We start from the raw sequence: 13,428 nt of genomic DNA on the forward strand, positions 1-13,428 counted from the left end.
GTTATTTTTCAAGAATGATTTAAAAATGTTTTCGCAGAAAGATTGCCAGATTACAAAATATGAAAACAAAAGATGAAAACAAAAGCGCAAATTGAGTGTAACAATATATATATATATATATATATATCGGAGTCGGGGTCATGCATATTTTTCTAATTGGAACTTCTACAAATTTTCCCTATTTTTACGCTATGATTCCTCAACTTCGACTTCTTTTACAATTACTCAATGTAAGTTTTTCTATAAAGAAATATTGAAAACTTTCAAAAGAGAAATTACTTTGTATTAATGTTTTGTGGAGTAACTGTGCATAATTCACTCATAACTCATTCATTTATTAGGAACATTGAATGAGAAATATTTATAACAAAACGAGAATATAATGAACAATGTTGGATGGCATTAACATTGCTTTTCAACAATTTATAAATAAAGACAATGTTAACAAGGTTTATAAAAGACCTGGAAAAAAATTACTAATTATTCGAATCTGTTTGAATGTTAGCGATTGACGATGATTTTCGATATGAGCGATTCATACAAGGAAGTGTTGATTAGAAACTGGAAATTGGTGAGGAAGAAGCATCGTAGCCCTCCACCTCCCGAATTTAAGTACAAATAGCGTTATTTTTCCATTTCCTTCCTGTTTGCATAATTTTAACATTTCAATTCAGTTTTATAAACCTTTTAAAAAAGATTTTTCCCAGGGTATTAAATGCAGCAGAAACAAATGGGAATGGGAAGTAGGGCACATCATAAGGATTGAGAATTGAATGGCAACGTGTGACCGGAAATCTCTTCGTACGCCGCTAGGGGTACTTTTCTATAGAGCGCTAACTGTTCATGCGCATTTGAATTGGTACTTTTGTTTATCTAACTATCGCAATATTATGTTTTCTAACTATATGGTCTGAAATTGCACTCAGATAAAATAAGAAATAGCTGTTTCATCGTAGTTTACTGATTTGACAATCAAATTGGTGAGCTTTGCAAGTTAGTCCCCAAGTCAATAAATTATGATGAACCAGCTAAATATGAAGAACTGTCGACAGTTATATTAGCAAATAATATAAAGTAATTTATTGAAATAAATAAAAGTTCCGGTCCAAATGCGCATGAGTAGTCAGTCTGTATAATATGGATCCATACCATAGTATATGTACAGTTTATGCATAGTATATGTATATGTTATGTTATGTATATATTAGTAAGCATAGTATATGTATATGTTTGTACGTTTTAATATTTTTCAAACTATTTCGTTTTTACCCTAATTAATAAAATCGGGCATTATTTAAGTATCCCCTTTTAATGTATATATATAATTTAAAATTGGGTATAAAATTCCCCATTACACCCAATATCCAAATTTTAGGATGATAGTGCAAACGATTCTGGAGTTATGGAGGAATACACATAGACATCAACAAACAATTCCTTTTATCAAAATAAATTTTATCATTGGTAGAAAAAGTTATATGAATAAAAAAATAGATAAACTGTAACTAAATACGTTCTTTTTATTCTAATGATTGGAGTTTAGAAATGAATGTCATTGAGGTGGTTCTAATATCGATTTTACTCTTGCAATGATATAGTTTCTAAACTCTAATCAGTATTTCAGACAGAGGGAGTGTGATAATAGAGATGGAAAACGCTGCGAAAAACTTACAGAGGAAAAAAAACTGGAGCACTTTACATGAGTATGTTTTATGCACTTTGGGTTCATGACTTAGCACTAAAGAAAAAAAACTATGTTAAAAAATAAAATCTCTGGCACAGTAGCTGCTGATAGTGATACATCATCACCTGAAAAAAAGTACAAAAACTAATAATGAAAGGAAAAGGTCTTCTTTTCATTTTCTATGGTCTTTCACGTTTAAGAAAAATATCAAAAACAAAGAAAAAGCAAGTCTAAAAAGGAAATATTAGACACAATTCCCGGAAATGGTGACTTATCACTGAACACAATTTCAGTTCTAAAAATGAAAAGAAAAAGACATGGCTTAGTCTTCCATGGCCTTTCACTTCAAAGAATATCAAAACTAGAGAACAAGAAAAGGTCATAATCAATGACAAAACAGGCACAGCAACCATTGAGAATGATTTCTCATTATCTGATGTTTCTAATACAATTGGCAATGATGAGTCGACCAAAAATATTATTAGCTCTAAGACTCAAGCCAAAAACTCTAAATGTAGAGCAACTAATATATCTAATGGGGTTTTGGCAAAGCATTAAGGTGATATCAAGTTTGAATTGAAATGAGTTACTGATGAAGCACTTTTAAATTTGAAATCGGACTAAAAGCTTGTGCAATTGATTGCACAAAAACATTTCAGTTTTAATTGATGTTACCAGACTAAAAACTGTAACACATGGGGGAGTAAAAAAGATAGGCAAACAATAGAAAAACGAAGAGTAGTTGTTTTCATTGAAGTTAAAAAGATAGGCAAACAATAGAAAAACGAAGAGTAGTTGTTTTCATTGAAGTTTGAAATAAGACTAAAAAACTGGTGTAGCTGATTGCCCAGAAAATTTGAAGACGTAATTGTAACTTCTTTGCAACTACAGCACATTGAGAAGAAAAAAAGAAAAAAAAGTTATTTCTGAAAACATGCTGAAATTCCAAAGACGATTTCCCCACATTTGTGTAATAAATGAACTTAACAAAAGTTCATGAACTTTAAATTTATATTTGAATTTGCCGTTTCAAAAACTGAAGCAACAGAAGAGAAAAAAAAGTTCAACAAACAAAAAAACAAAAAGGGCATTGCTCTTTTCATTTTTTAACTAACATAACCAACAATGAACATCGATAACAACTCAAACTGACTAAAGAACTTGAATTATTTTTGTAGAACTTTAACTTTTGGATCTTTTATTTCTTATTTCTCTCCTGTATATAATAATTGTTTTGTTCCTTATGATAATTTTTCATGAAATTTTCTTAAGCTTCATGAAATTTATGCATTATCAATCATGCAATATTAATTGTTAAGTTCTAACAATGTAACATTATTACCGATAACACGTATTTTCACATGTTTATAAAAAACATGTGTGGGAATCTTAATATTTTTTTATATAGCCATAAAATAAGCTTAAATTGCTACTAGTTATTTAACATCAAGAATAATTCTTGCATACTTCTTGCTGCATACGAGTATGCAGGTGAAGACTTTTGAAGGAGAAACTACCATGCAGTCTGATGATTAAGATTAAGACTCAGAAAATATTTTAGATTTTTCGAAAAATTATGTAAATTTTCCTGTTATGTGTTAGAAGAATGCATCGTAGTTGTAGTCGAACAATATAAGTGATGTCGTTCATAGTTATAGAACAATAAGTTTATTATGAATTAATAGTTAATTGAACTGGCATTTAATATAAACAGGCTTTCGAAAAGTTTCAGTTTTTTAAAAAACATGAAAGTATTATTAACTTAAATTTACAATGCTAATAACTGCATGAAAAACGAACGAGTCTGAAAGTTTAAACTGCTCATCTTTCTTATATTTTAAAACTATAATTTCTGATTTCGATTAATATTCTGAGTCTATAAAATGCTGAAAAATAAGTACAAAAAGCAAAACATTTTTTTTTCTGCTTTCACTTGCATGAGATTTTTTTAAACAGATCTTAGATACTTTCGTATTGCTGATTTCAAATTTGCAATTAGTTTCTTTCTACAAGCTACAATTACTTTTTAAACTCTCAGTTTCTTTTTGTCGGAATGTGCAAATTTAAAAACGTTATATACAGCAGAAGGTCACATAAATTTTGCGACAAACTTTTAGGGGGGTTAGGATACATCCTAGGATTGAAATTGCATTGGAACCGATGCCTGGAAAGTTCGTCATACGCTGCTAGGGGCGATTCCTCATTATGTCCTTTTTAGAAGCACACGAAAAAACAGTTCATAATAAGGAAGCTCCCTTAGCCGTGAACGACGACATATCGAAACATAGGTTCCTATGCAATTTCAATCGTTATGATGTGCCCTAGTTTCGGTGAAAGCTTGTCGCAACATTTATGGAACTCTCTGTTGTATATATCGTTTTTAAAAAGCGATTTATGAAAGCAATTGCTTATTCTTCTATTATTTATAATAATTTCTTAAGCCAAAAAGTTAGAATTATTATGCGAATTTAAATATTTCTGTTGTAATAACAATGGTTTTCTCAAGTTTATGCCATTGTTATATTATGTAAATAACTGCAATAGCATTTAAGACAATGAGGGTTTAAATTTGACAAAACATTTGACTAAGTACATCAGTAATACGATAAATAAAAAAATCATTCATCATTAAAAATTATACATTCCTAAATCTCAAATAACTAAGAATCATAAAATAGCATTGCGTAGAAGCTATTACATATAGCTACGATGAAACTGTGGTTAAAGCCCTAAGCTATCATTTCGAAAAATCAGGGTTTCTTTTCCCACACCCAGTTTCAGATCGTTGGGTACCAGTAAGTCTGAGAAGTAAATGTGACTGGCGTGTAATACTGACCACCTCACACCGTCATGTCAAATCGTCACCAGGCCTCAAGTTTCTGAAACCTTCACTTCTGTGACATCCTTTACTGACAACTGGAATTTGTGGGAGGAATTTTCTATATTATATAAATTTCATAAATTTAACACGTTCTTTATTTCTGATAGAAACGTTTTCTGTTACTTTCAGTACAAGTTTTTTTTTTAATCTCTAAATTTACACTTAAATATAAGTATTAAAATGAAAGATATTGTATTAATTATGGTATAACGTTCACTAATTACAAGAACATTATGTCCTAAAGGGTCAATTTAATGTAACTAATATTTTAAAAATAGTTCAGTAACGAGTGAATCATAAAGAAAAGAAATAATGTTTAAACAATTTCAGAGAAAATGCCTTCAAGAGTCATTAAAATCGTTGATGTTGCATAATGTTGTATTTACTTAACTATATGTATAGCTAAAATTAAATTTTCTTTTTTGGGCAGGTTAATCTTGATAACTTTTCCCCACCCACAGGATTACTAATTATCTTCTATAAATATTCCATCATCTGAAAATAGAGCTCGATCGATGGTTAAGGACTTTGCATACTAAGTAATCAATCCAAAAAAGGCGTCATATTAGCGGCGTCTTCTCGGAAGAGACTTGGTGATAAAAATAGAAAATAAAAATCTATGATCTTCATCTCACGAGGAACAAGTATTATCGTGCAAGAGTTTTAAGTGGTTTATTCACTTTTGGTGTAATGCATTAGAGAAGCAAACATAAATATAATAAGACTAACTAAATAAAGTTTTACGTACTTGCAGCATCTATTTGAAAGGAAAACTTGTAATTGGTCTTAAAAAATAATAATATCTAATTGAAAAATTGTCTAGCTTGACTAATGTAGTGTAAAATTTCAACAAACGCATAGGCTGGGCCACGGTGGCTCAGGGGAATGAGCGCTCACCTTCCAATGAGGTGACCCATGTTCGAATCTCTGCGTTGGCAGGTTGATACGAATTCTGCTCCCGGCTCGCGCCAACCACAGTGCTGAAGTAAAATGTCTTCGGTGATGGGTTAGAATCCCCTAGCCATAAGGCTAACCATGGGATTTTTCACGGATTTCCTCCCCGTGTTACGCAAATGAGGATTAGTTCGATGAGGATTAGTTAAATGAGTTTGTCCCAATACTTGATCCAGAAATATTCTTGACCTCTGGATTGGGTTCAAAATTACGAGGTTACAGAATTGAGCATTGACAGTTGTAAGCCCCTGCTAGTGTGGATTGAGGTTAAGTAAATAAACTAATTGATAGTCGTAAACTCAGAATTGGGTCGGCTATTCAATGCCGGTTATAAAATATAAAATTAAAAAAACAACAACTTATGAACTGAAGTTTTCTATATTTATAAAACAAATTCATGAAAATCAACTATGTACAATGAGTAAACAAATTGATATGGATAGAACTCAAGCCATTTCTATTTTCTAGCGTACTTGAACGGTTTCGTAACTTATTGTGCATTTTTACCGAATACTTGTCAAAAATGAAGTTAAAAAATACTATGGATAGTAACAATTGCTAACAAATTTATAAGCAAAGAATAAATAATAACTGAGATCAAAATTTAACGAATCCCTATTTTGAAAAGTGGGATTAAAAACGTAAAATCGATATAATTGCTGGGTGAAACTTGGAGATCGACTCTCACCTCCACTCAGTTTTTTTCGGTATTTAAGCAGATTTTAATTTTTAATACTACCTTTATTAATAATGATTCTTAAGATAACAACATTTTTTTACTAAGTTTTAAAAGTCAGTCTTTATTTGATGAATAGCAGGGAGGAATTAACAGAGTGTTTCAAGAAGGCAAATTGCCATAGTCGGTTAATTTTTTAGAAGGATACTAAATTTTTTTTTGGGACAGTTAATTTATTTTTCACAAATTATTGAAATTTTAATTAGTTTTTTTAATTCATGTTATTTCGAAATATGATGGACTTTTAAAAAAATAAGATAAAAAAGAAGTTGTAATTGCTAACTATTTTTCTCAAGTATCATGCTCTACGAAAGCTTTAAATATTTGATTGTATTAAAACAGTGGTTTCTAAATTAGGAGAAATTCCCCATTTAGGAAATTTCCTTCTTACAAGGGGGTAATGAGGAGGGTTTGATTGCACTTGATTTATACTACTGGCCCCTTCGTATCTTCCTGAATTAAATTTAGGCATTCTTTCTCGAATTTTTGGGTGACAAAATTGTTAAAAATGTTTCACAGATATCATACTCAATGGAAGCTTTAAATATTTGATGATATTAACCCAGAGTGGTTTCCAATTCGGGAGAATTCCCCCAAGAGGGAATTTCATTCTTGCATGAGAGAAATGAGAAGGGTTTGATTGCACTTAATCTATACTACCGACCCCTTCGTATATTCAGAAAATAAATTTCGTCACTCTTTCTAGAGCTTCTACATCCCTTTAATTTCTTTGTTTTAAAGAGTTCTTTGTATTTTTATAGATGATAATTTTAGATTGAAAATGATTTTCATGCAAAACACGTGCCTTGATTGTGCTAATCTTATTCTTCAGTGTCATTGCCACAACTTCTGCAATATTGTTTCACAATTCAGTCGGCTTACATTGGCGAAAAATAAATTTCACTTAAGTTTAGTGAAAATGGTTTAAAGAAATAGATTGAAAGTTGAAAGTCACCATTGTTTTGCCACAACAAGTATTATTCCGTATATTGAAGAATTAGTGAAGAAATAACCCCACAGTCATCCCATTAAACAAAAAATGATAAATTATTACACATTGATTGCTTTACTAATCATTTTTCTAGTAAATTACGTATTTTATTTCTTATGCTTAAACTATTTGTTTGTCAGTATAAAAAGGAGAAATAAACTGTGAAATCATGGGTAGATATAACTTTTCAATGCTTTTGTTGTTTAATATTTACAACGTGTAAGGAAATAATCGAAATTTGAATAAATATTGTATATTTGTGTTCTGTGTTTTGAAGAAAGGAGCATGTTTCTAGCAACAGTGAAGAGGGTGGTGGTGAATCAAAGTAAGTTTGGATACATAACATTAAAAAGTTTGTTTGAGTTCATCAGAAATTTTTTTCTTCGAGTTTTTCCCAGCGTATCAGAGAGAGTATACTTTATCGTTAAATATTATTTAAACTGTGGAAAGAAATAATAATTATTAAAAAAACCCGCATGTAAGACACCATAATCTGAATAATGCTTCTTAATTTTTACTTATACTACTTCTCGTTCAACAACACATCTTAAAGCAGAAACAAAATTTTAAAAATTTCTTTGTTACAAGCTTTGTTTGCTTGCTTTAGTTCCTTGCTTATTGGTTTTATACTTTAAATTATTTTATAACAAATGTAACTTTAAATCTTTTACTAATAAATGACTCTTCATCATGACATAAATATAACTTAAATTTTATGTAGAAGTTTTACAATTTTAGAGAACAATTGTGGACAAAATATAAGTAGAAGACATAAACTTTATGGCTTTCTCGTTAAATGGCTTTCTCGAAATTGTGTCCTCAAATTTTCATTCACTGACTTAATATGTATCGTACATTTCTTAAAATATTCTCCAACTGCGCAGCTAAGTTCTATTCTCGGAAGTTGTCTTAATAGGGGTTTAAGTAAAACGGATTTATATCTTCACTGTTTGACAGTTAGATGTCATTTGGATGATAATGTAAGGAATCGTGTCATGCATGAATGAAAAGATATTAAATTCATTATTAATCAAGGCCGATTAAGTTAAAAATATTAAGGATCAGTTATTTGAGGCTAATTTATTCTACTAAAAAAATTAAATGTTTATAAATTATTTAAAATTATGACTTTAAATTTGGAAATTATTTAAAAGGCAGACTTCAATAAATAATAGTCTTTCTAATTGAAATAAATTTTAAATACATTTATAAATATCACGTTATTTTAAAGATGAAATTATCGTAGAATTTTATTATAACTACACTGAGAAGGGAAGTATAGTCAAAACTTCCAAAATATGGTAAAATTTTCAGTGTTCTTGGTTCTATGGAAACATCGAAAAATTCGGTAGCTTTTACCGAAGTTCTTTGATTGGCAAAATTAACAATAAAATATGGTTTTATAATATGTGATTACATTTAGTAATTTTATCATGATACCTTAGACCAGCAGCGACTTCCAATATAATTCGACTATGGAACCCTAAATGATTGAACCTCTTTTGGGCGAACCCCGGCATCATAAAAAAAAGTTCACTAGCAGCTGTTAATTTATAAAAAAAGACTACTACTTATTATGAAAATATTAAATGTAAAAAATGAAAATTATAATTATATTATTTTAAAATTAATTATAAAGTAATTATTTTAAAGTTATGAATTTTAATTAATTATAAAAAATATGAATTAATAATTATAATTATGAACTAACTTTTAAAAGTTATTTTAAAATTATGAGTTTTTCTTGATGGATGTGATAATGCTAAAAATGAATAAAAATAAGCTTATGTAATTATAGTAGCTCAAAAAGAATTTTTATAAATTTTGAGAATGGTTATCAGAAAGAAGTAAATGTTTATTCTAGAATTTTGTTATTTTATTTTAAATAGTTCAATGAGAAATACAAAAATTGCTTTTTATAAATGCATATCCTTTTCTTAATTATTATATTGTTACTAAAAAAGCTTTTTTAATCCTGCTATTTATTTTCAGCAGCATTTACTTAAATAATTTCCAATTAACAACCGAAATATGAAATAAACTATGGATAATTGATTGAATATAAACATAATTATTACTGGTTAAAATAAATCTCAACTCTCGGAACCCCTGTAATTCCTGTCACAGGGTCCCGCGGAACATCTTTTTGGAAATTCGGCTAAATTTACTTTTCGGTTTTATATATTTTACTAAATTTCAGATAATAAATATATTTTTAAAAACTAGAATTTCCGGTAAACCATTACCAAATGAGCGGAAAAAAGGGCCAAATGATTGGTTTAAATACCATACATTTTGGTTTCATTAGCCAGAATTATGCTTTTTTTTCTTTAATCATTACCATACTGCACGGTAATTTTACCAGAAATTTTTTCTCCATGTAATTAAATTTTTTATAAGATGTAAGGAAAATGCGTAACTGTAATAACTGTTAATGTTAGTTTTAATGCACGTTAAAACTATTTCAATGTTAACTGTTAATTTTAATGCACGATAATAATAAAAATCTTAAATATTTTGACGATGAGCTATCAAGGGGTGAAAACATTTCCTTTCTTCCTTCATTATCGACCTAAAAGATTTCTTAGACATCGTGCGTTCATTAATTACGAAAATTACTGTAACTTTAGCCATTCGATTAACTCGTGATTGGTTACAATTTGCAAATCCTCAAGTGATTTTAACAAAAAGGGTAAGTCCTATTTAAAAGCATTTGGCATAGTTAGAATCTCAACAAAAATGAATACTTTAATGCTTAATAATTTTAAATCTTAAATGGATCTTTATTATATTTAAAATTCATTTTTTGTTTTCAGGAATACCATGATAAAACTATGCATTTTCTTATTACTTGGAGTAATGATGTATGAAATGTGTACAAGTCTTTAATTCAAAAATTGAATAATTTGAGATGAATTATACAAAAATTATGCTCTAAGGAAAATTTACCTAATGAATGGTATATATTGCATATTATAGTTTTATTAACCAAAATTATGCTATTGTTGCTCGTTAATATTACCAGTAATTACGCATTAACATTACCAGAATTTTTTTTCTTCGCATTAAATTAGCTAGATATAGTAAAGCTTGGAAAGATTGATAAAAGCTAATTTAAGGAAAAAAAATACAAGGTAAATGTAAACTCTAAAATGATGAACTCTTTAACACCATTTGCCGTAGAGGAAAATTTGAATAGAAAGATTGAATTTGGAGAATAGAGAGACACAATTTAGCTCCTTGAAAAGTAACTTTTTGTTTATAATTGTTCCTTTGCGGAGAAGCAAACATTAACTTAGTGCAGGGAAAATCAAGGGCTTTATGATTTCTAGTTTAATCATAGCTAAAAAATTAAAATCATTGATTCTTTACGAAGGGTGGGGGAGGAATCAAAAAATCTTATATATAAATTATGCAAATTTTTCATGAAAAATAAATGAATTTATGGATTTCCTTGTTTTAATTTCGTTGTAAAAGTTATGCTAATCTATTTTATATTGTAAATAGTTCTTACACAGTACAGTTGTTAATAGTTTTAAATCGTGAATAGATTAATACGACTGGATATTGTTTTTTAATCCAGCATTAATATTTATTGTTTATTCGATGATAAACAATCCAACAATTTTTATTTTAGTTAAGAGCATCAAAGAGACAAAATTACTTGATTTTTAATTTCGAAATATTTTGTGATTGAATACTTAGTTTATGCGTTTCTTGTTCTTTTTTTTTCGCTAACAGTTTCGCTAATAATTTATTTTAGAAACTTTTCATTTTTTCTACAAAATTATAATGCATGAAACAATACGAATTTTAACAAATTTGATTTAAAATTCTAATAATTACTATTTACTGAACAATAAAACCTTAATTAAGAAAAATACAAACATAAATATCAATTGCTGAATATTTAAATAAATTAGCCTAAGTTCTACAATAGCATATTTTGAACATACTTTAATCAAATTTGCGAAATTTTTTGTTCCAAAAATGAATTCTTTTTTCTGTTTTAAAATATTTCATTCTTTTAAGAAAGTAGGTGTATCAAATTAACTTTTTTGAGTATAAAACTATAATAACTAGTATAAAGCTGTTTTTTTCAGAAATGTTTAAAAATAGAGGGGCTCTGTCTTCAAAATCAGTATTTTTGATTTTGTGTTCTCTCTATTTTAAAATGACTCCATATTTTTTATATTTTATATAACTGATATATGTTAAACAAAATAATCTCTGTTAGTCTCCGATCCCAGATCATTGAAATAAAAAGGAAAAAAATAATTGAAAACATTTAAATAGTTTAAATACCAGGCACAGAAAATTGTAAATAACAATTTTTATTTAATTATAATGAATAATTTATCTTCCTTCTTTTCGACCATGCATTCTGAGTACGGCTAATTAATTGACGATTGAAATATTTCAGTAATTTTAAAAAACCTTAGATATAAAATGCATGATTTGATGCATTTCAAAGTCCACCATTTTTTGTTTAACTTTCCTCCTTTTTCACTAAAAGTAGCACTTATGAAAACTGTGAAATTTTTGCATTTCATCTATCAAAGATAGAACAATAATAATCGCTTAATTTTATCCTACAATTTATGTGAAAGAATCATTAAAAATTATTGATATTTACTGACTGAATGTTGCTTCTGGTACAACATTTTCAAGTGTCGTTCTTATTGAAATGCAAATTCACAATGAGATCATATAGCACAATAAAAATGAACCTAATTCATTGTGATTTGATAAATTATGTGAAAGAATCATAAAACTTATTGATATTTACTGACTAAATGTTGCTTCTGGTACAAGTTTTTCAACTATCGTTCTCATTAAATTCAAATTCACAGTGAAATCTTATGAGAAGCACAATAAAAAATAAATGTAGTTCATTGCGATTTGAAATATTTTAATTTTGAGAAGTCTTATCTTCTGAAGTAGATAAATGTTATAACAAATTCTATGCTTGAGTTATTATCAATTTTGCAAATACATTTCTAACAAATGAGAATATAATTCGAGAACCTTAATAAAATTAACAGAAAATGATTGCATTTGATTATGATATTCGTATTTTTTCAAATTATTATGTTACAAGATTACTTAATATGTCAAAAAGGACGTTTAGTAACGTTGCCCTTCTAAGCAAGTATATTTTTTGCTTACAAAACGTGAATATATAGTGACGATCTTAATTTATTTAATGTAATTTAGTGTGTTATGCAAAACTCTAGTTTTCCGAAATCTAAAAAAAAGTTAACCAAAGGAATATAAGTAGTCAAAGCAATAACTTTGGTAGCAGCTGAATCAAAATTGATTAACCGTAAAGTAATATTAAAAAGAGATTTTCCGAGTCATTTACCCTCAATATTTTTCTTCCAGGAATCTCTCTCCAAAGTTCATGTCTTTCGCGCTATCAGTTTCAAATAAATACGTACTACATCAAAACATTGTATTACATCAAATCACGTTTATGAAGATTTAAAAAAATATTAGCAATCTTTTAGTTATTAGTAAATTATTTATAAGTATAAAAGACCATTTTTTTTAATATTGACAATAAGGTTTTCCATTAAAAATATTTAAATTGAATTAAAAAATGTATAAATTCCTACTGATAAAACTGTTCAATGATGGAAATATTTATTCGCAATAATTTTGTGTTTCGACTCATACATCGTCCGACTGTATTTCTTGAACATCAATATTTAAATTTTAAATTAATATTTCAATCAGTTGGCATAAAACACATGTACTTTAATTAAGTGAAAATAGGTCATAGTTTTTTTCTAAAAAGAACACTCATATACATAAAATTTCATTCACAGGTCATAAAATTCCTTCAATGTCAAAAAGGTGAACTCATGACTCCAAAAGAAAACAATAAATAAAACTTATGATAAATAGCGTCTTAAATGTTTCTTGGTTGATGACGAATATAGAAAAAATTAAAATGCACTAAATAAATATGCAAATAAAGTATAGACTCTTACCTTTAGCGAAAGTCTAAACACGCTTAATTTTGATGCTGGAATCGAGCACTTTTTCCCCGGACTTTTCGGCAACCTTTTACCCGTTAGGTTGACCGTTTCTATGAATGTTCGATGAATCCGAAAGGTTTAGCCTTTGGGTCCACGATCCCGATTGCTCATGCGCATTGCCTCCGCCCTGCATCCAGA

The 13,428-nt window shown here is 28.4% G+C and overlaps 1 protein-coding gene across 1 annotated transcript in view; it reads right to left on the bottom strand.

Annotated features, from left to right (window-relative positions):
* The window catches only part of LOC107447985 (protein NDRG3), a 36,575-nt gene extending 23,147 nt beyond the window's left edge, over positions 1-13,428 (bottom strand). The window contains exon 1 of the mRNA XM_016063049.3: positions 13,243-13,428. The gene's annotated coding sequence lies outside the window, so the exon portion shown is untranslated. The remainder of the gene's footprint in view (positions 1-13,242) is intronic.

The sequence above is a fragment of the Parasteatoda tepidariorum genome, chromosome 1 (genome assembly GCF_043381705.1).
Source record: "Parasteatoda tepidariorum isolate YZ-2023 chromosome 1, CAS_Ptep_4.0, whole genome shotgun sequence".
Classification (NCBI taxonomy): domain Eukaryota; kingdom Metazoa; phylum Arthropoda; class Arachnida; order Araneae; family Theridiidae; genus Parasteatoda; species Parasteatoda tepidariorum.